A 25,806-nucleotide genomic window follows, 5' to 3' on the forward strand; every position below is an offset into this window, starting at 1 on the left:
ATTTTTTCTAAAATAAAACTCTTCCATTTCAGATTATAACAATAGAGGAAACACATGAAGACTTAAAAAAACAGTATATATTCCAGTTGTCATCTCTGAATCCTCAAGAACGTATTGATTATTGTCATCTGATTGGAAAACTAGGTACAAGTATTTTAAGTTAAAAATGTAACCTTCCTATTCTCGGGGGGCGGAGCAAGATGGCGGAGGAGTAGGAGACCTGGATTTCGTCTGGTCTCAGGAACTCAGCTGAATAGGGATCAAACCATTCTGAACACCTACGAACTCAACAGGAGATCGAAGAGGAGAGTAGCAACAACTCTCTGAACAGAGAAGCGACAACTTACTGGAAGAGTCATATTTTATCCCTTCGTAGTAGTTACCCTTATTTTTGGCAAATATATATAAGTTGTTCTCTCTTTAAAATTTTGAGATACAGTTTCTTCTAACAGATAAAAATATACCCTAAATCCCTAGTGTATGGTTCTGTTCTAGTCTCCTGTCTGATCACATTCTCTACCTTTATTCTTTTTTTTTAATCTTCTCTCTTTTTTCAAACAACTTCTTATCTTATCAAGTCCTTTTATAAAATATTTTATAATTTTTATCTTTACAGTCATCTTCTGTCCCTTCATTGTATCGACCCTTATTTTGTACATCTATGTCTTTCTTCCTTTAAAATTTTAGGAGGCACTTTTTTCTAACAGATCAAAATACGCCCAAAATCTAGTGTGTGGCACTGATCTATGCACTAGCCTGATCATATTTGATCACATTCTGCTTTTTTTGTATTGTTCTGTTTTTGTTTTTATCTTTTTTTTTTTCTCTCTCTCTTTCTTTTTTCTTTCTTTCCCTTTCTTTTCCCCTGGTTTCAGGTCTTTTCTGATTTGTATACAGTATATTTGCTGGGGACGTTGTAAACCTGTTAGCATTTTGTTCTCTCATTCATCTATTCTCCTCTGGACAAAATGACAAGTCGAAAAAAATCACCTCAGCAAAAAGAACAAGAGGTAGTACGGTCAGCCAGGGACCTACTCAATACGGACGTTAGTACGATGTCGGACCTAGAGTTCAGAATCATGACTTTAAAGATACTAGCTGGGCTTGAAGAAAGCGTGGAAGTTATTAGAGAAACCCTTTCTGGAGAAAGAAAAGAACTAAAATCTAACCAAGTCGAAATCAAAAAGGCTATTGATGAGGTGCAATCAAAAATGGGGGCACTAACTGCTAGGATAAATGAGGCAGAAGAGAGAATCAGTGATATAGAAGACCAAATGATGGAACGTAAAGAGGCTGAGAAAAAGAGGGAGAAACAACTACAGGATCACGAGGGCAGAATTCGAGAGATAAGTGATTCGATAAGACGAAACAACATTAGAATAATTGGGATCCCAGAAGAAGAAGAAAGAGAGAGAGGGGCAGAAGGTATATTGGAGCAAATAATAGCAGAGAACTTCCCTAATGTGAGGAAGGAAACAGGCATCAAAATCCAGGAGGCACAGAGAACCCCTCTCAAAATCAATAAAAATAGGTCAACACCCCGACATCTAATAGTAAAACTTACGAGTCTCACAGACAAAGAGAAAATCCTGAAAGCAGCTCGGGAGAAGAGATATGTAACCTACAAGGGTAAAAATATTAGATTGGCAACAGACCTATCCACAGAGACGTGGCAGGCCAGAAAGGACTGGCAAGATATCTTCAGAGCACTAAACGAGAAAAATATGCAGCCAAGAATACTATATCCAGCTAGGCTGTCATTGAAAACAGAAGGAGAGATAAAAAGCTTCCAGAACAAACAAAAACTAAAGGAATTTGCAAACACGAAACCAGCCCTCCAAGAAATATTGAAAGGGGTCCTCTAAGCAAAGAGAGAGCCTAAAAGCAGCAAAGATCAGAGAGGAACACAGACAACATACAGTAACAGTCACCCTACAGGCAATACAATGGCACTGAATTCATACCTTTCAATAGTTACCCTGAATGTAAATGGGCTCAATGCCCCAATCAAAAGACACAGGCTCTCAGATTGGATTAAAAAACAAGACCCATCCATATGCTGTCTGCAAGAGACTCATTTTAGACCCAAAGACACCCCCAGATTGAAAGTGAGGGGGTGGAAAACCATTTACCATGCTAATGGACACCAAAAGAAAGCTGGGGTGGCAATCCTTATATCAGACAAACTAGATTTTAAAACAAAGACTGTAATAAGAGATGAGGAAGGACACTATATCCTACTTAAAGGGTCTATCCAACAAGAAGACCTAACAATCGTAAATATCTATGCCCCGAACGTGGGAGCAGCCAATTATATAAGGCAATTAATAACAAAAGCAAAGAAACACATTGACAACAATACAATAATAGTGGGGGACTTTAACACCCCCCTGACTGAAATGGACAGATCCTCTAAGCAAAAGATCAACAAGGAAATAAAGACTTTCAATGACACACTGGACCAAATGGACTTCACAGACATATTCAGAACATTCCATCCCAAAGCAACGGAATACACATTCTTCCCTAGTGCCCATGGAACATTCTCCAGAATTGATCACATCCTAGGTCACAAATCAGGTCTCAACTGGTACCAAAAGATTGGGATCATTCCCTGCATGTTTTCAGACCACAGGGCTTTGAAACTAGAACTCAGTCACAAGAGGAAAGTCGGAAAGAACTCAAATACATGGAGGCTAAAGAGCATCCTACTAAAGAATGAATGGGTCAACCAGGAAATTAAAGAAGAATTAAAAAAATTCATGGAAACCAATGAAAATGAAAACACAACTGTCCAAAATCTTTGGGATACAGCAAAGGCAGTCCTGAGAGGAAAGTATATAGCAATACAAGCCTTTCTCAAGAAACAAGAAAGGTCTCAAATACACAATCTAACCCTACACCTAAAGGAGCTGGGGAAAGAACAGCAAATAAAGCCTAAACCCAGCAGGAGAAGAGAAATAATAAAGATCACAGCAGAAATCAATGAAATAGAAACCAAAAGAACAGTAGAACAGATCAACGAAACTAGGAGCTGGTTCTTTGAAAGAATTAACAAGATTGATAAACCCCTGGCCAGACTGATCAAAAAGAAAAGAGAAATGTCCCAAATCAACAAAATCATGAATGAAAGAGGAGAGATCACAACCAACACCAAAGAAATAAAAACAATTATAAGAACACATTATGAGCAACTCTATGCCAGCAAATTAGATAACCTGGAAGAAATGGGTGCATTCCTAGAGATGTATCAACTACCAAAACTGAACCAGGAAGAAATAGAAAACCTGAATAGACCTATAACCACTAAGGAAATTGAAGCAGTCATCAAAAATCTCCCAAGAAACAAAAGCCCAGGGCCAGATGGCTTCCCAGGGGAATTCTATCAGACATTTAAAGAAGACTTAATACCTATTCTCCTGAAACTGTTCCAAAAAATAGAAATGGAAGGAAAACTGCCAAACTCATTTTATGAGGCCACCATTACCTTGATCCCAAAACCAGACAAAGATCCCATCAAAAAGGAGAATTACAGACCAATATCCTTGATGAACATGGATGCAAAAATTCTCACCAAAATACTAGCCAATAGGATCCAACAGTACATTAAAAGGATTATTCACCACGACCAAGTGGGATTTATCCCTGGGCTGCAAGGCTGGTTCAACATCCGCAAATCAATCAACGTGATACAATACATTAACAAAAGAAAGAACAAGAATCATATGATTCTCTCAATAGATGCAGAAAAAGCATTTGACAAAGTACAGCATCCTTTCTTGATCAAAACTCTTCAAAGTATAGGGATAGAGGGTACATACCTCAATATCATAAAAGCCATCTACGAAAAACCTACAGCGAATATCATTCTCAATGGGGAAAAGCTGAGAGCTTTTCCCCTAAGGTCAGGAACGCGGCAGGGATGTCCACTCTCACCACTGCTATTCAACATAGTATTAGAAGTCCTAGCCACAGCAATCAGACAACAAAAAGAAATCAAAGGCATCCAAATCGGCAAAGAGGAAGTCAAACTCTCACTCTTTGCAGATGATATGATACTGTATGTGGAAAACCCAAAAGACTCCACCCCAAAACTGCTAGAACTCACACAGGAATTCAGTCACGTAGCAGGCTATAAAATCAATGCACAGAAATCAGTGGCATTCCTATACACCAACAACAAGACAGAAGAGAGACAAATCAAGGAGTCGATCCCATTCACAATTGCACCCAAAAGCATAAGATACCTAGGAATAAGTTTAACCAAAGAGGCAAAGGATCTGTACTCAGAAAACTATAAAATACTCATGAAAGAAATTGAAGAAGACACAAAGAAATGGAAAAACGTTCCATGCTCATGGATTGGAAGAACCAACATTGTGAAGATGTCAATGCTACCTAGAGCAATCTACACATTCAATGCAATCCCCATCAAAATACCATCCATTTTTTTCAAAGAAATGGAACAAATAATCCTAAAATTTGTATGGAACCAGAAGAGACCCCGAATAGCCAGAGGAATCTTGAAAAAGAAAAGCAAAGCTGGCGGCATCACAATTCCGGACTTCCAGCTCTATTACAAAGCTGTCATCATCAAGACAGTATGGTACTGGCACAAAAACAGACACATAGATCAATGGAACAGAATCGAGAGCCCAGAAATGGACCCTCAACTCTATGGTCAACTTATCTTTGACAAAGCAGGAAAGAATGTCCAGTGGAAAAAAGACAGTCTCTTCAACAAATGGTGTTGGGAAAATTGGACAGCCACATGCAGAAGAATGAAACTGGATCATTTCCTTACACCACACACAAAAATAGACTCCAAATGGTTGAAAGACCTAATCGTGAGACAGGAGTCCATCCAAATCCTAAAGGAGAACACAGGTAGCAACCTCTTCGACCTCAGCCGCAGCAACTTCTTCCTAGAAACATCACCAAAGGCACAGGAAGCCAGGGCAAAAATGAACTATTGGGATTTCATCAAGATAAAAAGCTTTTGCACAGCAAAAGAAACAGTCCACAAAACCAAAAGACAACCGACAGAATGGGAGAAAATATTTGCAAATGACATATCAGATAAAGGGCTAGTGTCCAAAATCTATAAAGAACTTATCAAACTCAACAACCAAAGAACAAATAATCCAATCAAGAAATGGGCAGAAGACATGAACAGACATTTTTCCAAAGAAGACATCCAAATGGCCAACAGGCACATGAAAAAGTGCTCCACATCGCTCGGCATCAGGGAAATCCAAATCAAAACCTCAATGAGATACCACCTCACACCCGTCAGAATGGCTAAAATTAACAAGTCAGGGAACGACAGATGTTGGCGGGGATGTGGAGAAAGGGGAACCCTCCTACACTGTTGGTGGGAATGCAAGCTGGTGCAACCCCTCTGGAAAACAGTATGGAGGTTCCTCAAACAGTTGAAATTAGAGCTACCGTTCGATCCAACAATCGCACTACTGGGTATTTACCCCAAAGATACAAATGTAGGGACCCGAAGGGGTACGTGCACCCCAATGTTTATAGCAGCAATGTCCACAATAGCCAAACTGTGGAAAGAGCCAAGATGTCCATCGACAGATGAATGGCTAAAGAAGAAGTGGTATATATACACAATGGAATATTATGCAGCCATCAAAAGGAATGAGATCTTGCCATTTGCAACGACGTGGATGGAACTGGAGGGTGTTATGCTGAGTGAAATAAGCCAATCAGAGAAAGACATGTATCATATGACCTCACTGATATGAGGAATTCTTAATCTCAGGAACAAACTGAGGGTTGCTGGAGTGGTCGGGGGTGGGAGGGATGGGGTGGCTGGGTGATGGACATTGGGGAAGATATGTGCTACGGTGAGCGCTGTGAGTTGTGTAAGACTGTTGAATCACAGATCTGTACTTCTGAAACAAATAACGCAACATATGTTAAGAAAAAAGAAAAAGAAGAAGATGGCAGGAGAGGAAGAATGAAGGGGAGTAAGTCAGAGGGGGAGACGAACCAGGAGAGATGACGGACTCTGAAAAACAAACTGAGGTTTCTGGAGGGGAGGAGGGTGGGGGGATGGGTTAGCCTGGTGATGGGTATTGAGGAGGGCACGTTCTGCATGGAGCACTGGGTGTTATGAACAAACAATGAATCATGGAACAGTACACCAAAACAAATTATGTAATATATGGTGATTAACATAACAATAAAAAATGAAAAAAAAAATGTAACCTTCCTTGGAAGTCAGTGTAGTTGATATCATTTGTAAGATGTACAAATTGAGAGAAAAAAGATGGGTGGGGCACCTGGCTGGCTCAGGTGGTAGAACACGCGATTCTTGATCTTGGGTTCATGAGTTTGGGTGTGAAGCCTACTTAAAAGATGGGTAACTTGTCTTAGGCAGTATGTATTGACTCAGCATTAGAACTTTGACTTTATATAGGTCTAAATCTAAAGTCACTGGGTCATAGGATTTAAACATTTAAAGATTTAAATTGAAACCAACCATTAAAATGATTTAAGAATCCCTTGTGCTGCCTTGGGCTTTTGTTCACTGATGAAATCATTGAAATTATAGACTTAAAATAAAACTACATTTTTGTAAAGTTGAAGGCACAGTAATACCCAGAGAGGAGCTCCTCCTTATGTAACATTCTTATTCCATTATTATCAGACTCTCCACCTGACATCATTCTGGAAGCAGCATACTAGACAGGTAACCTGGTGCTCTAAGCAGTACCGTCCAGTAGAAAGATAGCAAAAGCCACATGTTAAATTTTAAACTTAGTAGTAGCCACATTTTAAAAAGGAAAAAAAAAATCGAGTGAAATTAATAAAGCATATATTTTATTTAACCTATACACAAAGTGTTATATTCAACATGTAATTAATATAAAATATCAATGAGATTTTACCCTTTTTTTTTTTCCTTACTAAGTTTTTGAAATCTCGGGTATATTTTGCACTTCTAGCACATCTCAATTTGGTCTGGCTGTGTTTCAGGTGTCTGATAGTCACATGTGGCTAGTGGCTACTGTATTGGACAAAGTAGCTCTATAGAGTTAGGGAAAGTATAGGAAGAGAACTCAGTCTGACAGCTTCATATAGAGGAAAACTTAAATAACGGTTATTTTTAATGACGGCCCTGAGTCAAGAAAAGATTAAATGTAACTTAGTGCTGTCCTTTTAAGAATGTGGAAAGCCATGATTTTTTTTTTTAAAGATTTCTGTCAAATACAGTCATACAGTTGAGAAGCTGTGTTTCTTGGAAACTGGACTCAATGTGGAACACTGTTTCCTGGTCACCCAATAAGTTAGAGTTAGAAATCAAAATTGTTCAACTTTACCTAGAGCTTTCAGAACAGAAGAAGCTGCTTCATGTGTCTGTCTCCTATATTTTGTTCCATCTCTGTAAACTCTGGACAAGAGTAATATCAACTAGCAGAAGACAGAAGAGAGGCAGATGAGGACAGACTGTGCTGGAACTGAGTCTGAATAGAAAGTTTTTGATAGTAAAATGCAAAGAGACCCTTCATTTTATAAATGAAGCAACTGTGGCCAACTGATTCACATAAATAGTCTATTATGTTGTCTGGATTACAGAATAAATCTGTTAAATAGAATTAGATCCCAATACAATAGGGAATTTTCACCTTCTTGTTCTTTTGTCACTCCGATCCTGGGTGAGTTACTCTGTACTTGTGTCATCATGGGTAGATTACAGATAATACTAGTAATCTACCTTCATAGAGTTGTGAGGATTAAATGAGTTAATCCGGAGCACTTCCAACAGTCTCTGGTGTATACTATGTGCTCAAACAGTTGCCTCTCTTAGTCATCTGTAGAGCATGAATAGAGTTCAAATGTTTCATTGAATTCTTACAAAGTCTTTAATACAACTCTTTCTAACCCATAATCAGGTTAACTTCTAAAGTATAAATCAAAAATCAATCAATAAAAGCCATGCTTTACATAAGTTTATGCCTTCTTTCCTCAAAGTCAGGCATCGTACAGCTGTATCTGAGAAGAGGGTTCAGCTTCCACCCGCTGCTTCATCTCTATTTCCCTAGCGTGTGTGTTTTCCTTCTAAGCTTCTGCGTTGGGCTGCTGACCTTATTTCCACTCAAAAAATTTTCCTCTGCTTTTAGTCTGTAGGAGCCCCTTTTTGACTTCCATCTCCTTGATTACCCATTTTCAATGCTTGGAAATTGCAAAAGTAGTTGAGACTTAAGAAATATACTAACAGTAGTAAATGGCATCTATTTATATTCTGTTTTTATATCTTAATTGTAACAAACCAAGTGCAGACAAACAGGAAAGTTTGCATAAGGATTTAGTATTGAAATAGGAAAGAATTTTTGTTAATTAATTTAGATCTGATAATAGCATTAGGGCTGTATAAGAAAATTACCATGTATTTTAGAGATGCATACTGAATGGATAGGGGTAGAGTCACAGGATGTCTAGAACTTTTTTTTTTTAAGATTTTATTTATTTATTTGCCAGAGAGACAGTGAGAGAAGGAACACAAGCAGGGGGAGTGGGAGAGGGAGAGGGAGAAACAGGCTTCCTGCAGAGCAGAGAGCCTGATTATGGGGCTCGATCCCAGGACCTTGAGATCATGACCTGAACCGAAGGCAGATGCCCAACAACCGAGCCACCCAGGCGCCCTGGAACTTACTTTAAAATAGTTAAGCCCAAAGGGGGTATACTGAAATAAGGATGGCAAAATTTTGATAATTTAAGAATCAGTATGTTGGATTTCATTTTACTATTTTTCTATTTTAAATTTTCATTAAAAATATGGGGCGGGGGGGCACCTGGGTGGCTCAGCTGGTTAAGCGTCTGCCTTCGGCTCAGGTCATGATCCCGGGGTCCTGGGATCAAGTCCCACATCAGGCTCCCAGCTCAGCAGGGAGCCTGCTTCTCCCCCTGACCTTCTCCCCTCTCATGCTGTTTCTCTCTCTCTCTCAAATAAATAATTAAAATCTTTAAAAAAAAATTATGGGGGGCATGCCTGGGTGGCTCAGTTGGTTGGGCATCTGCCTTTGGCTCACATAATGATCCCAGGGGCCTGGGATCGAGTCCTGCATCGGGCTCCCTGCTCAGCGGGGAGTCTGCTTCTCCCTCTGCTGCCGCCCCCCCCCCCCGCGCTTGTGCTCTCTGTCTCTACCTACCTCTGACAAATAAAATATTTAATAAAAATAAAGTAAAAATATTATAGGGGTTAAGTGGCTGACTTTGGCCCAGGTCATGATCCCAGGGTCCTGCTTCTCCCTCTCCCTCTGCCTGCCGCTCCCCCTGCTTGTGCTCGCTGTCAAATCATCTTTAAAAAATACATATTTCTTATTTTATTTTATTATGTTAGTAAAAAAATATTTTAAAAAATGTATGTGAAGTAAAATAATTGTCAGTCAAGGTTTTTCAGTTTATTTGGTGCATTTTATTTATAAATAATTTCTATGCAGAGTTGACATGTCTTTCCTAGGAAGAAGTTAAGAATTCCAATCACGTATCAATTTTTCTCTACTTTAGGTGGATTAGTAATAGAGAAACAGTGCTTTGATCCCAATTGTACACACATTGTTGTGGGACATCCACTTCGAAACGAGAAGTATTTAGCCTCAGTGGCAGCTGGGAAATGGGTGCTTCATCGCTCCTACGTGGAAGCATGCCGGACTGCTGGACACTTCGTGCTGGTATGTATTCAAACTAACATGAAGAATCATTTTTCGTTAAAAGTAATTGTCCTAATTGATTCTAGTATCTACACTAACCATTCATATAATTGAAATAACCAAATATGACCAATTAGATTATACCAATTTTACAAGGTCCAGATTAACAGAGCAAAAAAATTTAGAGATCACAGACCCAGATTCTCAGTTATATGAGTTTTATTTAATTTTAATCTGGGCTTTTTTTTCCCCCTCTTTGGAATAACATTAGAAAACTTCAGGATTACTTCATTGTAAACTTTTTATCCTTACTGCCAGCCCATTAAATATTAAATTGTTTGGGGACGTGTGGGTGGCTCAGTCAGTTAAGCATCTGCCTTTGGTTCAGGTCATGATCGCAGGGTACCGGGATCAAGTCCCGCATTGGCTCCTTGTTCGGTGGGGAGCGTGCTTCTCCCTCAGCCCCTCCCCCCTGCTCATGCTCACACTCAGCTCGCTCTCCCTCTGACAAAATCTTTTTAAAAAAGAACATTTTTTTTTAAATATTGTCTGAAATATTTTGGTCCCTAACTAACCATCACAGTAATATCTATCATGTAGTTTTTGAAGTTTTCAATCAAGATCCCTTAGGGATATGATTTCTTTGGACAGGTAATCAAGGTGTTAACACATACCTCCACTGAGAACATGTCCTTCTGTGAAGTTCATCTTAAAATGGATGAAGCCCAATAATCTATATATTACCAATTACTAAGGTGTAGTTACCTGTATTTCTTAGAAACGTATGCAGTATTTTTCTGATTTCTAATTAAAAGCCAGATATACTTGACCCTCCTATGAAGCCAAATTAATGTACATTTCTTTCCTCTATGTTCATAAACTGATGCTTATTTAGTGCTCTGTATTTATAACAACTGAATGTATAGCTTTTAACTCTTAAATGATCGTGGACTCCTTGAGGACATATTGTAGGACCAGATCCAAAGTTTATTCTACTAATTGTCTAGGAAGAAGACTATGAATGGGGAAGTAGTTCCATACTCGATGTTTTGACTGGAATCAATGTTCAGCAACGAAGACTAGCACTTGCAGCAATGAGATGGAGGAAAAAACTCCAGCAAAGACAAGAATCAGGCATCGTTGAGGTATTAACATATATATGGTGATATGAACGGCATTCAGTGTCATGACTATTACAGATTTTAATTTTAAGAGAATATGCTTATTAACAAAATAATAATTCTACTTGTCTTTTATGCTTTGTTGATATACTTAGTTTGGGCATTCTAAATTGGGCTTAATGTTAATTCCTAATTTTAATTATGATTACAAGGAAGATATATATAATGTTGATGGCTCTATTAAAAATATATGTGTAAATGGGGTGCCTGGGTGGCTCAGGCAGTTAGGCATCCAATTCTTGATTTTAACTCAGGTCATGATCTTAGGGTGATGAGATCAAGCCCTGCCATCGGACTCCTCGCTCAGCCTGGAGTTTGCTGGAGATTCTCTCCCTCTTCCTCTGCCTCTCTCCCCACTGTGCATGTGCACACTAGTGCACATACTGTCTCTTAAATACATAAATCTTTTATTATTATTATTTTTTTAAGATTTTGTTTATTTGACAGAGAGAGACACAGCCAGAGAGGGAACACAAGCAGGGGGAGTGGGAGGGAGAAGCAGACTCCCCGCTGAGCAGGGAGCCCAATGCGGGGCTCGATCCCAGGACACTGAGATCATGAGCTGAGCCGAAGGCAGATGCCTAACGACTGAGCCACCCAGGCACTCCCATAAGTCTTTTTTTTTTTAAAAGTAAAAAGACATAAAAATAATTTAAATATATGTGTAAAATGTGACCCATACTGTATTTCTTCCAAAGACTCTTCAGCATCTACCTTCAAGGGTTCTTAACATGGGATCCACAGACTCTCCCAAAGGAGTTGTAGATCACATTCAGGAAGGCTGTTTATACACTTTGGATGGGGCAGGGAATACATCCTTATTTTTACTAACCTCCAATTGAAAACATTTCCTTTTATTATAGAAGTCTAGGTAAAAATCACAGCACTATTAATAGTACTTGTGATTTTACCCCAACAGAAATAAGATATCTTTGCTTTGCATTATAATTCCAAGTATCTTGAGATACTGCTTATGTTCAATTTTTTTTCATTGAAATATAGTTGATGCACAGTGTTACATTAGTTTCAGGTATGTAACAGATTTGACAACAATTCATTATGCTCACCACAAGTGTAGCTACCATCTGTCTTTATACTTCAAAATTATAATAATCTATCCAGCCACCACTATTTATTTAATTCATTAATATAGAAGCACATCTGTCACAAATTTGTAAATATTTTATTTTTAATAAAATGGGTTTTTTTGTAATCCTTTACACTTTATGTTAAAACCAGTATTTTAAAACATTATTAATATAGCACAGAAATTACATTTCAATAAAGCTGTTTCTTTAAAAGAATTATTTAGAGAACAGATCCATAGGTTTCACTGGACTGTCAAAGGGGTCCATGGCTCACATAAAGGTTAGAAACCCAAGTTTTAAATAATCTTGTGCGATGTATTCTGAGTTCTCTCCTGTGTCCAAGCCCTTGTTAGCCTTAATTCCCTTCTTTTAGAGTAATTCCACTGGCTTTTGTTGTTATTCCCTAGTGAAATGTTTTATATTTCTAATTCACAAACATTTTCAAGAGAAATATAAGGAGGGCTTCATCTAATTTGAGAAGTTGTGCATTAAGTTCTACCCTGGATTAATTATAAGAAAAAATACAAGAAAAGGCTAAACAAAAGTCAAGTTGCTTTGTTTTCATGTTATTCATTAAAACATTTTCCTTCATTCTTCAAGTATTTATTGATGACCTACTGTGTGCCAAACACCATGGTTGTGTGTTTTCAGAATATTCTGACCAGAGACAATTACCACTGTGGCACTTGGTAAAGGTTATAAGATTATTTGTTGACATAAAACTAAATTTACAGATAAAATAATGTATTATTTGCATTTATTTCCCAAATAATTTCAACACTGATTATATTTTCATTTGTAGGGGGCATTTAGTGGGTGGAAAGTTATCTTATATGTTGACCAATCCCGAGAAGCAGGATTCAAACGCCTTCTTCAGTCAGGAGGAGCAAAGGTTTGTATTCAGTCAATTTACAGAATTTTTTACACAAATTATTTTTCAAACAAGGTTGCTATGATCAGTTCTTAATTTTCGGTACTTGGTGAGATGACAATCCTTAAGTACAGATGATACAGTTGAACTACTCTGGGAAACTGATAGCTTCTTATTTCTTATTTTTTCTTTAGGTACTACCTGGTCATTCTGTACCTTTATTTAAAGAAGCCACACATCTCTTTTCTGACTTCAATAAACTGAAACCAGATGACTCAGGGGTTAATATAGCAGAAGCTGCCACCCAAAATGTGTACTGCTTGAAAACAGAGTACATTGCTGATTATCTGATGCAGGTTTGTAAGATTTTGTCCTTGATCTCCTCATCACCAGAGATAGGCTTATATATATAGGGATGTGACCACACAGCAAAACCCTTGGCTTGTTTATTAATAGCATGTTTGGCTCCAGTTCGCTTTCATTTCATTCAGTTTCATTCTACTTTCTATAATAATGAGTACATATGTAAACATTTAGCTTGGAGTTAAATGAAGCAGGTATAAAAATCTAAGTACCTCTGGGCGCCTGGGTGGCTCAGATGGTTAAGTGACTGCCTTCGGCTCAGGTCATGATCCTGGAGTCCCGGGATCGAGTCCCACATCGGGCTCCCTGCTCAGCAGGGAGTCTGCTTCTCCCTCTGACCCTCCCCCGTCTCATGCTCTCTCTCTCTTTATCTCCTTCTCTCTCTCAAATAAATAAAATCTTAAAAAAAAATTAAAAAAAATCTAAGTACCTCTAAAAGTTTTAAAAGTGCCCTCTATAATGTTGGAATATTGCTGTTCACAAATAGCCTAAGTTTTGATTTGAATGAGCAAAGAAAAATCTTTCTGATGCCAGAACACCTAAAATGCCATCAGGAATCAGCAAGGTAGGATACATGATAATAAATGTCTCACTCCAAAGGATTTCAAACATAATGGTATAGAAATAAGGGGAAGCCAAAACTTAGCCTGCTGTGTAATTTTTACTGTTTGTGTTTGGGAGTTGCTCAGGATATATAGAAAGAATGGCTAAAACATAAACAATAAAACCTTTGTCATAAAGCGGTGGGATGTACTGATTGGAATTGGTAAGCCAATACTAACTCCTAGAAACACCTAAATCACTTTTTTTAAAAACTCAAGTTTTTTTGTTCCCTGCTTTTCTCAGGGTTGTATTGTGTGTCAGACACTAGATTTCTGGAGGAATGCAGTGGGGGGAGTGGGCTGCTCTGTATTTCTACATCTGAGCTCATTATTTCCTACCTAGCTCTCAGAAGTAGATAAAACAGAATACTTCTGTGGGGGCAAAGCAGTAGACTAGGGAAGGGAGAGTAGTGACTTCATGTTCAAGTTCATGGTCAAGATAAGCCAAGCACAAGTAAGGCTCTTGAGATAGGCCCACCCCAGTGTTCTGACCTCAGGTTAAATGCTGAGGGGGGGGCGGGGGGGAGCATTAATTAAAAAGCTGGGTGCAGTGGCTGCAGGGATCTTGGTGATGAAAGCCTTCAACATGTCCTTAGCCATACTGTTCCAATCTGGATGGTCACCGTCTACTTCTACAAACTGGTGTCATCCCAGGATCTCCATTCATCATCCTTTCTCTTCTCTGTTGGATCTCCTGTTTCTATATCCCATGTCATCCTGATCTGCTCTCATCTGGTTGAAGGTGTTCTTATAGTAACTTCTTGAGAAAGCACATGGGAGATAAACTGAGATTTTCTTTGTGTGAAAATTCTTTTTTTCTGTGATTGCATTTCTTTTATCGTTTAGATGGGCATCAAATTCTAGGTTGGAACCTATTTTCTCCTTAGACTTTTGATTGCTTATCTCCTTGCTTCTAGTGTTGCTGTTGAGTAGTTAAAGCCATTTTGATTCATAATCTGTTATATGTAACTAATCTAGTAGGAAGCTCTTTTTGTCCCTAGTTTTCTGAAATTTCAAAATGATAGGCTATCATGAGGGTCTCTTTTTATTATACTGCACATGGTAGGCCTCTTCTGGTTTGGTAACTTGTGTCTTTCAGTTCTGGGAAATCTTGAATTATTTCAATGATGATTTTTTTTCCCTCCACTTTCTGTTCTCTCTAGTACTTCTGCTACTTGTATATTGGATCTTCTTATTTCACCACTATTTTTATAATCTTCACTTTTTGAGAGGTTCCCTCAGTTCAGTCTTCTCCTTTTATCAGCTCTTCATTTTGCGATCATGTTTTTAATAATCAGGACCTTTTTAAAAGTTTTTTGAATTTACATTTTAATTTTTTAATATCTTTTTTGCTTCATAGATGTAATACCTTCTACTGGATCTCAGAGGATTTATTGATTTTTTTTTAACTTATTTCGGTATATTCTCTATCCACTAAACTGCATTTTCCTCTTTGTTTGGGTCTTTGTCTAAGCTGATTGGAAGTACTGAGCACACAGTTGGGTCTTGGCAGTTTTGATCCGGATGCAATAGTCTTTGTGGTCTAATTGTTGGGGACTGTCGTCTGGGTTCATACTTGCATATACTTCTTGAATTGTTTCAATTGCTCCAAAGAGGAATCTTCCAGTCTGCCTGAAGGAAGAATCTGGCCACCTTTTTTTTTTTTTGAGATACAATGACATATGACATTAATTTCAGATGTTCAGCATAAGAGTTGTATGTATTCATGACTATATATGCAAAATTATCACCATACATAATGAGATTTTCTTTCTTATGATAAGAACTCCCAAGATTGAGTCTCTTCCAACTTTCAAATATACCATACAATATTAACAACTACAGTCACCATGTTGTATATTACATCCTCAGGGCTTATTTTATAACTGTAAGTTTGTACCTCTTGTTCACCCTTACCCATTTCCCCCAGCCCTCACACCCTGCATCTAGCAACCCCCAGTCAGTTCTTTGTATCTATCTCATTTGGGTTTTTTTTTATTTTTTTATTTTTTTAAGATTTTATTTATTTATTTGACAGAGAGCACACGAGCAGGGGGAGTGCAAGAGGGAGAAGCAGGCTCCTTACTGAGCAGGGAGCCCGATGCGGCAGTCAATCCCAGGATCCTGGGATCATGACCTGAGCCGAAGGCAGATGCTTAACTGACTGAGCCACCCAGGCACCCGTTTTTTATATTAGGTTCCACTTGTAAGTGAAATCATCTAGTATTTGTCTTTTTCTGACTTATTTCACTTTGCATCATGCCATCAAGGTCCATCCATGTTGCTGCAGTTGGCAGGGTTTCCTTGGCTGAAATATTTTTTTATGGCTGATTAATCCATTGTGTGTGTGTGTGTGAATTTTCTTTATCCATCTGTCAGTGGACACTCAGGTTTTCATATCTTAGCTATGGTAAATAATGCTGCAGTGAACATAGGAGAGCAGATATCTTTTTGAATTAATGTTTTTATTTCTTTTGGATAAATACATAGAGGTTGGAACTGTTGAATCATAAGGTAGTTCCTTTTTTTTAAGATTGTATTTAACACAGTGTTATTAGTTTCAGGTGTGCAATATAATGATTCAACAATTGCTCAGTGCTCATCGAACTAAGTGTACTCTTAAGGTAGTTATATTTTTAATTTTTTGAGGAAAAAAAAATAATGGCTGCATCAGTTTACATTCCCACCAGAAGTACACAAGAGTTCTCGTTTCTCCATATCCTCATCAACACTTGTCTTTTTGATAACAGCTATTCTAACATGTGTTAGGTAATATCTTGTTATGATTTTGATTTGCGTTTCTTTGATGATTAGTGACGTTGAGCACCTTTTCGTATACCTGTTGACCATCTGTGTCTTTGGGGAAATGTCTATTCAGATCTCTGCCCATTTTTTAATCACATGGTTTGGGATATTAACCCCTATCCGATAGATGATTTGCAAATATTTTCTCCCTTTCTTAGGTTGCCTTTCCTTTTGCTGATGGTGTCCTTTACTATGCATGAGCTTTTTAATTTGATGTCTCCCCACATGTTAATTTTTGCTTGTGTTTCTTTTCATTTTGGTGTGAAATCCAAAAAATTTTTACCAAGACCAATGTCAGAGAGCTCATGACGTATATTTTCTTTTAGTTTTATAGTTTCATGTCTTTCATCCGAATCTTTAATCCATTTTGAGTTTATTTTTGTGTATGGTATAAGATAGTGGTCCTGTTTCAGTCTTTTGCATGTAGCTGTCTAGTTTTTCCAACACCATTTATTGAAGAAACTGTCCTTTTCCTTTTGTATGTTCTTGGCTCCTTTGTAATTGATCGAGTATGCCTGGGTTTATTTCAGGGTTTTCTGTTCTGTTCTCTTGATCTGTGTGTCTGTGTATGTGGTAGTACCATACTGTTTGGTTACCATAGTTTTGTAATACAGTTTAAAATCAGGGAGCATGATGCCTCCAGCTTTGTTCTCCTTTCTCAAGATTGCTTTGGCTAGGGGCGCCTGAGTGGCTCAGTCATTAAGCGTCTGCCTTCGGCTCAGGTCATGATCCCAGGGTCCTGGGATCGAGCCCCGCATCAGGCTCCCTGCTCCACGGGAAGCCTGCTTCTCCCTTTCCCGCTCCCTCTGCTTGTGTTCCCTCTCTCGCTGTGTCTCTCTGTCAAAAAATAAATAACTCTTAAAAAAAAAAAAAGATTGCTTTGGCTATTTGGAGTCTTTGTGATTCCATACAAACTTCAGGATTGTTAGTTCTATTTCTAGAAAAAATGCCATTGAAATTTTGATAGGGATTGCATTGAATCTGTGGGTTGCTTTGGGTAGTGTGGACATTTTAATAGTGTTAATTTTTCCAGTCCATGAGCATGGAATATCTTTCCATTTATTTGTGTCATCTTCTATTTCATCAGTGTTGCCTAGTTTTCTTTTTTTTAAGATTTTATTTATTTGACAGAGAGAGAAATAGCAAGAACAGGAACACAAGCAGGGGGAGTGGGAGAGGGAGAAGCAGGCTTCCCGCCGAGCAGGCAGCCCAATGCAAGGCTCAATCCCAGGACCTGAGCCGAAGGTAGACGCTTAAGACTGAGCCACCGAGGCGCCCCAATGTTGTCTAGTTTTCAATGTACAAGTCTTTTATCTCCTTGATTAAATTTGTCCCTATTTTATTCTTGATGCAATTGTAAATGGAATTTTCCTTTATATTTGAAATGGCTTTCTTTTAAAAAGGGTATCGTTGGGTTTTTTTTATTCTTTAGACTGTTTAGTCCATCGTGTAATTATTGATATGATTGGATTTAGGGTTTTTTTTTTTTTTTGCAGTTTTCAATTTGTCTTTGTTCCTGTGTTCTTTCTTTCTTGCCTTTTTTGTTGGAGGCAGGGTGTGTTTTGCTCTATGGATTATAATATACTTAACTTTTTATAGTCTAGCTAAAATGATATTGTGCCACTTCACATGGAATGTAGAAATCTTACACTCATATAGGTTCCTTTACTTCCCCTATCCTTTAAACCAGGGGCCAATAAACTGTAGCCCACAGGCCAAACCCTCTCCACTGCCTGTGTTACAAAGTTTTACTGGAACACAGCTCCATTCACTCATTTACATGTTCTCTCTTCTGCTTTTGCAGTGCAACACTGGGCTGAGTAATTGCAACAGAGACCATCTCTCCCACACAGCCTGAAATATTTAGTGTCCGGTCCTTCAACGTAAAGCAGGGGCCAGCAAACTTTCTGTAGACTTGTATATTTTCCCTTGTCTCTTACAGCTCCACAGAACAGTGTTCTGCCATAAAGCAAAACTTGCTTAAACGGTCCTATGTATTTTGAGGAAATTAAAAGGAAAAATACAGTCTTATATTTATCCTATCTGGTATCAGTTTTCCTTCAGCCCAAAACTTTGATTTGTAGTATAAGTCTGATGGGACCAATTCTAGTTTTCTTTTATTTGAGAGTGTCTATTTTACCATTATGCCTGAAGGATCTTTTTGTAGGGCATAGGATTTAGGGTTGATAGTGTTTTTTACTAACGACTCCACTTTCTGCTGGCCTCCGTTATTTCTGAGAAGTCAGTGGTAATTTGATTTCTTCTCCTGTATGCAGTGCAGTGTCTCATTTTTTCTTCTGGCTGTTTCATCTTTGATTTTCACCATTTATGATACTTCCAGGTGTAGTTTCTTTATATTAATCCTGCTTTTTCTGCAGAGCTTCTTCAATCTGTAAATTTCTCTCTTTCACCAAACTTGAGAAATTTTGACAATTACTTCTCCATTCTTTCCTGTCTATATGGGAATTTAATCACTCGTACCTTTTGATATTGTCCCACAGGTCCCTCCCTCAGGTCCTTCAGGCCATATTTACTTTCTGTGTTTTCTGATTGACTAATTCCTATTTATTACTTCACTGATTTTTTTTCCTGTTATTTTCATTCTAAAGGCTCTTACAGGAGATTTTCTTATTTAGATATTAAATTTTTTTATATCTAGAATCAGCTCTTTTTTATAGTTTCTATTTTTCTACTTTTTCATTTCACTCATTTCAAGGATAAGAGCTGCTTTGGTATCATTGTCTACTATTTCCAACATCGGGGTCATGAGCAAGACTGCTTTTATTTTGAGGTAATCGGTAGCTTTACATGCAATTGTAAGAAATAATAGTTTCCCCCAGGGGATGATATCTTGCAACAATATAAGACAGTATTACAGCCAGGATATTGACCTGATGCAATCCAAACTTATTCCGATTTCCCCACTTTTTTTTAAGATTTTATTTATTTGAGAGAGAGAGAATGAGAGAGAGCACGAGGGGGAAGAGGGTCAGAGGGAGAAGCAGACTCCCTGCTGAGCAGGAAGCCCGATGTGGGACTCGATCCCAGGACTCTGGGATCATGACCTGAGCCGAAGGCAGTCGCCTAACCAACTGAGCCACCCAGGCGCCCCCAATTTCCCCACTTCTGCTTCATGTGTCTGCCACCACAGTCAAGATACAGAACAATCTATCGCTACAGCAATCATTCATTTTGCCTTTTTTTTTTTTAACTACACCCACCTCCTTCCCTTCATTCTCTTCTCCCAGCGGTCTCTTACACCTGTCAACCACTAATCTGTTGTCAGTGTCTTTAAATCTTAAATGGAATCAATATAGTGTGTAATCTTTTCGGATTGGCTTTTTTTTTTTTTTTTAAGATTTCATCTATTTATTTGACAGAGAGAGAGCAGGAACACAAGCAGGGGGAGTGGGAGAGAGAGAAGCAGGCCTCCCGTTGAGCAGGGAGCCTGATGTGGGATTCGATCCCGGGACCCCAGGATCATGACCTGAGCCGGAGGCAGACACTTAACGACTGAGCCACCCAGGCGCCCCGGCTTTTTTTTTTAGCAAGATTCCCTTCGGAATCATTCAGGTGTTGCTTGTATCAGTGATTTTATTACTTTTTATTGAACATTTGAGATCTACAGCTTAACCATTAGCCTATTGAAGGACATCTGGGTTGTTTCTACTTTGGGGCTATTATGACTAAAGCTGCTATGAACATTTTTTGCACATATTTTATGTGGAAATAAGATTTCATTGCATTGGGATAAATTCCTAAGTGTGTTTCCAGAGTGGTCATATTTTACATTCCTACCACTGTTATAAGTGATCGTTTTTCTGTATCCTTATTGGCATTTGTCACTTTTTTTTAGCCATTTCAGTTGGTATGTAGTAATCTCTCATTGTGGTTTTAATTTGCAGTTCCATAATGGCTAGTCAAGAGTGAATGCCTTTGGTGTGCTTCATAAATGTCATGAGGTGTGAGGTTTTCACAGAAGGTGTGAAGTTTAGGTCACTCAGAATGTCCAATTGCTCCACCGTAAAAGAACTGTCCTCCACTTAGTTGCTTTTACACCTTGGTCAAAATTCAGTTTGGCATATGTTGGGGGTCTATTGATCTAGGTCTTTCCCTCTGCAATAGCATCTTTCTTCTTATATCTGATATTAGGTAGCGATTCCTCTTTACTCTTCTTTTTCAAGATCCTTTTAGCTTTTCTAGGGCCTATACCTTTTAAGTTTTTAAATAAGCTTATCTATATGCCTATGAAAACATCTTGCTACGATTTTGATAGGAATCACATTAAACCTACAGATCAATTTAAGTGAATTGACATCTTCACTATGTTCAGTCTTTCAGTCCATGAATACAGCATATTTAAGTCGTCTTTGATTTCCTTCATGAACATTTTGTAATTTTCAATACATATAAGTTTTAGATCTTTATTGGGTTTTTGGATTCTGATTGTTTTTTCTTGAGAATGGGTCATGTTCTTCAGATGTGGAGTAATTTGCATGCGTCTAAGTTGTAAAAACTAGATTCTGTTACGTTCCTTAGGGAATGCCATTCTGTTTGCTTACCAGGCACCTCTTGCAGTGAGTGCGGGATCAAAGCTTTAGCCTTACTTGAGCCGCCTCTGCGCATCCATGGTGAGAGGGCAAAGATTTGGGCAGATTTCATACCCGAGTGTGAGGCTTCCCCTGCTCCCTCCTGGGATTTCCCACCTCATTTTCCAGTGGCTGTGGTTTCAGGCCATTACTACATGTTTTCTGTTGTGACTTGGCCCTCATAATACCGACTTCTCCTTACAACAAAAACAAAAATGAAGAGAAATTCACTCCCTACCCAGTGTCAACCCCTTTGGTATTTGCCTGATCTCATTTCCTCTCCAGTGTCTTGGGGTAGTTGCTTTTAACATATTTGGGTCGGAAGTTGTCATCCAGGGAAGAGTTGAATCAAAAGGCACTTACTCAGTATTTTATGGTGATGCATTTTCATGTTTTCCAGTCTGCCATCTTGCTAGAAAATTTTTATCACACTTTTAATGAGGGAAAGGTCGTTTTGGGTTGGAATATGGTTGTGAGGAAGAGAATTTTAAGGGTTTTAGAGGCAATGTATGAATTTTGGCTTTAACTCCTGCTAGTTATATGTTATTTAACCTTTTTTTATCTTATCTGTAAAATAAAAAAACACCTACCTCACATGTTTAAATATTTTTAAAAATCGACACTAAGTATAAGGTGTCACTTCTTAACCATACCTTTTTACAAATGAAACCATTATCAAGATCTGAGCTGGCCCCATTCCACCTGAGCTATAAATCTATTTTTCTGATAAAAGGTGAGATTTTGTCACACAGGTTCTGTTCCCTAAATGTGATAAGTGCTAAGTAGCATACCTTAAAAGACAAATCTCAAGTTTTTTCTGGTTCAAAAGCACAGTCAAGGAAAAATGAACAGTGTTTTTCCCTTTTATAGGAATCCCCTCCTCAAGTAGAAAATTACTGTCTGCCAGAAGCGATTTCATTTCTTCCGAATAATAAGGAACCTGGGCCTGGATTATCACAGAAGAGGAAAGCTCCTACAGAGAAAAATAAAATCAAACGACCTAGAGTAAACTAATCATGTTTACTCTTTAGTCACCAAACATTAGTATTTTAATTATAAAGCCTGAATGTTACTGTCTTGGATTTGCATAGTAATTTAAAGACAAGCGGCTGTAGAAGAATTCAGCTTCAGAGTATAATGATGACCTTGCTTGTAGTTAGTTTTTAACACCTGAAATTTTAACCACTGAAATATTAACTTTTACCTGAAATAACAAAACAGATCCTCAGCCATCTTGTCATTAAACCACATTGAAGTGTGTATGGGGCTGTTTATTTAATATCCGAGGCTGTAGCTTAGTGGAAGTTTTAGTAAGGTGATGGATTTTACTTTAAAATGCCAGCTTTAATTCGTAACAATAAGGAAGTTATCAACTGGGATTTTTTTCATGTTTTCCCTGATTCTTCTCACCCCTTTCCCTCTTTTTAACAGGAGCCTGAGTACAAGGTTTGAGGAACTGAGGCTTTAAACTTAAATATGTGAGTGTATATATGTATATGCATGTTTGTACAGATCTCCATGATGTTTGCCAAGTTTGGGTGCCAAAACTTGGAAAATAATAAATAAAAGTGACTCAAATTAGTTAAGTTTTTAAATGCAAAGCATTTTGGTGTCCATTCTCTTTTTGAAGCAATAAATGATTTGTAAAATATAGCTTAAAAAAGAAATTGCTGGGGCACCGGAGTTGTGCAGGTGGTTGAACATCCGACTCTTGGTTTCAGCTCGGGTGGCTCAGGTCATGGGATCAAGTCCCAGGTCGGGCTCCGGGCTGAGCTCGGAGTCTGCCTGGATTCCCTGTCCCTCTCCCTCAGCCCCCTCCCTCCCTAAAATAACTTTTTAAACTCAAAAATCGCTAGTTATATTTCTGATGTTTGTTACTTATGTAGGCTATTATATTAGTGGGTTAAAACCCTTTTATTGGAACTACAAGATTGCATTAGCCTGTATTAATCTAAACCTAAACACCAAATGCTACATGTGTTACCACAGTCCTCTAAATGTAAAGCTACCTCATTTTGCTGAAAGGAAGAACCAGAATCAGAACTATGATTTTGATGTAAATGGCCCCATTTCATAATGACTCTTGAAAGGCAAACTCAAATGGTGAAGGGTGGAAGTTCTTATCCTAGACACAAAACCCCTCAAGTTTTTTATCGGGTCTTCCTCTGAATGGAGGGAAATAGAGGGGGTTATCCCGGCCCTTCAGTTTTTGGCTTTGAACTAAATTCACAGCTCAGGTCAAAAATTCCTACACAGCCAAAGAGATAGCATTGTCGTGTAACCATGCCCCTCCCCAAACAGAAACCCCCGACCTGGTTTTATGGGGGCCATTTTGTGTGAGTAGAGTCTTTTCACTCTTTTCCCTGGCAGCTTGTGGCAAGTTTCCCCAAATTTCATCCCTTAGATTCTTTGCAATAGTCACTACTGTTCAAAACAACTTCACGAGTGCTCTGTGAAAGTAAATGTTAGATCCTCTTTGTCCCTAGCCCAGATAAAATTACATAATGTACCATTTTCTTTTCTGCCAAGATTATGAACTGTTTTTCCAGTCAGTTCTTAAACATAGTTTATAAATTTAAGAGTCCAGATTTCACCTGCTCCTCCTGATTCTCCAGACTCTGTCAGCCATTTCCGCTTTGGCTTCCACTCTCAGACTCTAGATGCCCTAATGCCAGCAAGGCCTTACACGCAAGTAGTTCTAAGCACAGGAAGTTCTCTCATTTAGGAAGGCACAAAAGCTTTCCTTGATTACTCTTAGTTTCTCCTCAGAATTGCTCTAGTATTTTAATGTGGCACTTAAATTAGAAGCAGGGGTCCAAGGCGCGTCTGGACGCAACACCTCTTTCCTGAGGCCAGGCCGTCTGGCCCTGTGTGCGTTTAGTCCGAACTGCCATCGGCCTAACGCCAAGGAACCAAACGTTAGAGGCCCCGAGCCTTCGCCACGAACGCCCTTCCTGAGCGCACACTTCACCTGTGGGGTGTTTGTGTGAAAGCATGAGCGATAGAACTTAAACGTGACTCTGACCGACAAACAGGCCTGTAAGGAAGGCTGCTGTCTCGACCCCTCTCTTGTGTGAGGAGGTTAGCACTGCTATCCCCTGTGGGCCTGCCTGGAGACCCAGGTACCTAAGCCCTAGCACGGAGAAGCCAGGCTGTAGAGTGACCGAACCCTAGCTAACAGCAGTGGAGAAGGAACGTGCTGTAGACAGCATCACGGTTGCGGAGGGTGGCAACACTTTCAGTGTGTCTGCGTGAGGGCCTAGGAAAAGATTCCCTTGAATCACAGGGCGAGAGAAACGGCTTCGCGGAGAGGCACCGCTCGCATCAGCTCTAGGGTCACGAAGCTAGCCTTCCACCGGCACGGGTGCGTGAAGCCCTGAATTCCAGGCACCTCCATCGACGGCAGAAATCTGGGCAGATACCGTGCCTTAAGCTCCCGCCGGTCACTGCCTTAGAGGGCGCGCTCTATTGTTACTGGGGCTGAGAGCTCTGGGAACGGCCTCCCTAAAGCCCAACCGAGCGAGCAAGAGCCCGGGGCCGAAGACACGCCTCTTGGCTCGGCTCTTGTTGCTGGGCCCAGGACCGTTGCCCCGTGTGCGAGTGCAGGCCTCAAAACCAGCCCCTGACTGTCAGGAACCACACTGGAGAGCGTCCTGGCTCCAGCCGGGACAGCCGTTGCTCAGGGTGGAAACATTCTGCCTTGTGCCTGCGGCCGTGCGCTGCCAGCTAGTCCCAGACCATTTTCGGAGTGAGACTCAGGGGGCGGCAGAAGGCAGAACACGGCCCCCCGCTTGGTTCGTGAAACCGGGCCTCCGGCCCCACTTGGGCATGCAAGTCTCATTGCTAGCGGACGAACGCGAAGCAAACACAGTGTAGAGAATCCGTGCTGTAGCTGTCGCCGACCTCTCTGCGGGAGGAGGCAGCGTACGGTGTCCGGGCACGAGAGCCTTGGGAACGGGTTCCATGCGCCAAAGCCAGGTGAGAAACAGGCCGTTGCGGAAGGCACCTATCGGCTCTGCTCCTGCTACCCGGTCCAGGTACCTGTACACTGCTCCCCGTGGCTCGGGAACTCTCGCCGCTCAACCCTGACTTGGAAGAAAGCAGCCTGGAAACCAGCACAGCTGTAGCTCCCGTCCCCTCTCCACGGGGCGCGGCCACCGGTTCAACCGTGCTTGTGTGCCCAGCTGCGGAGTGGGTCCCAGCGGAATTCCAGGGAGAAAGAAGCAGGGGTCCAAGGCGCCTCTGGACGCAACAGCTCTTTCCTGAGGCCAGGCCGTCTGTCCCTGTGTGCTTTTAGTCCAAAGTGCCATCCGCCTAACGCCAAGGAACCAAAGGCTAGAGGCCCCGAGCCTCCGCCACGAACGCCCTTCCTGAGCGCACACTTCACCTGTGGGGTGTTTGTGTGAAAGCATGAGCGATGGAACCTAAACGTGACTCTGACCGAGACACAGGCCTGTAAGGAAGGCTGCTGTCTCGACCCCTCTCTTGTGTGAGGAGGTGAGCAGTGCTCTCCTCTGTGGGCCTGCCTGGAGAGCTAGGTACCTAAGCACTAGCACGGAGAAGCCAGGCTGTAGAGTGACCGAACAGTAGCTAACAGCAGTGGAGAGGGACCGTGCTCTAGACACCATCACGG

The 25,806-nt window shown here is 39.9% G+C and overlaps 1 long non-coding RNA gene across 1 annotated transcript; it reads left to right on the forward strand.

The window, feature by feature from the left end:
* Positions 1–9,631: 9,631 nt before the first annotated feature.
* Positions 9,632–22,348, forward strand: LOC148161425 (uncharacterized). Its single transcript, XR_015767562.1, has 5 exons — positions 9,632–9,695; positions 10,682–10,819; positions 12,746–12,835; positions 13,009–13,170; positions 22,044–22,348. It is a non-coding gene; the product is annotated as an uncharacterized LOC148161425 (long non-coding RNA).
* The last annotated feature ends 3,458 nt before the right edge of the window (positions 22,349–25,806 follow it).

This window comes from Eumetopias jubatus, unplaced genomic scaffold (assembly GCF_037043125.1).
Source record: "Eumetopias jubatus isolate StellerSeaLion01/CBP00866 unplaced genomic scaffold, mEumJub1_p1.0 scaffold_185, whole genome shotgun sequence".
Lineage (NCBI taxonomy): Eukaryota > Metazoa > Chordata > Mammalia > Carnivora > Otariidae > Eumetopias > Eumetopias jubatus.